At 50.7% G+C, this 1,222-nt stretch overlaps 1 pseudogene; it reads left to right on the top strand.

Moving 5' to 3' along the window:
• Window positions 1–460: 460 nt before the first annotated feature.
• Window positions 461–868, top strand: LOC130019787 (40S ribosomal protein S15a-like; annotated as a pseudogene).
• Window positions 869–1,222: the final 354 nt, after the last annotated feature.

Consider the following 1,222-nt stretch of genomic DNA (forward strand, 5'->3'; position numbering starts at 1 on the left):
GGGGGCAGGAGACTGCGTTGTTCTCCTCCGGGAACTGGGTTTTATAGTCTCTGTGTCTTGGCCGTTGATGGAACCAACCTGGCGCTGGTGGCAGCTGGTGGGTGTGACGCCTACCTACTGGAAGATGGGGGGTCTGGTTGGAGAAGGCCCACTCCCAGTTCGAGTAGGCTTGGAGACCTCAGCCTCGGGACCCGCATGCCTGGGTTCCTCTGCCAGTTCTTTCATGGATGAGACCCGTCCAAACATGTGGAGAGTTGTCCCAGCATGGCCGTGGCTGGCTCCAGAGGTCCTCAGCTGCTGGGGCTCTACTGCGGGTGGGGGGGGAGGGGAGAAAAACTCAACCCTGCCCCCTCCAAGGGGCCCTGGTGAGGACAGCCAGGCATGGGGACAGGAGACTTTGTGCGCTCGTTTCTCCGTGCATTCCCCGGGCCCGGCTTCTTTTCGCCGTCGTCCAGTGCCACCGCCATGGTGCGCATGAACGTGCTGGCCGATGCACTCAAGACCATCAACAATGCCGAGAAGAGTGGCAAGCGCCAGGTGCTCATCTGGCCATGCTCCAAGGTCATTGTCAGGTTCCTCACCATCATGATGAAGCACGGTTACATCTGAAAGTTTTGAAATCATTGTTGATCACCGCGCTGGGAAGATTGTCATGAACCTTACAAGCAGGTTGAACAAGCGTGGCGTGATCATCCCCAGATTTGACGTGCAGCTCAAAGATCTAGAAAAGTGGCAGAACAACTTGCTCCCATCCCATCAGTTCGGTTTCATTGCACTGACAACCTCAGCTGGCATCATGGACCAAGAAGAAACAAAGATCTACTGCATATCAGGAAAAACTGACAAAAACTTACAAAGGGACTACTAAAACAAAATGAAATATTTTAGAAAAAAATCCAATAACCCCATCAGAGATGGGGAAATGAGAACAGATATTTCTCTGAAAGAGACTTCTCAATGAGTAGCAGGCATATAAAGAAGTGTTTATAATTATGTATTATTGTGGAGCTGCTAATCAAAACAATATCACTGTATCATTGAATCACTGTCATCCCATTGTTCATTGATTTGCCTGAGCAGGCGCCAGTAATATTTCCATTCGTCCCTGTCCCTGTCCTGATATTTTAGCAGCCTCTCCTTACTTGTCCTTTCCAATGCCGCCGTATTGGAGGCTCTTTCAGGGTCAGGAGAATGAGACCCGTTATTGCTACTGTTTTCGGCA

Source organism: Sorex fumeus, unplaced genomic scaffold (genome assembly GCF_029834395.1).
Source record: "Sorex fumeus unplaced genomic scaffold, SorFum_2.1 ptg000009l, whole genome shotgun sequence".
Lineage (NCBI taxonomy): Eukaryota > Metazoa > Chordata > Mammalia > Eulipotyphla > Soricidae > Sorex > Sorex fumeus.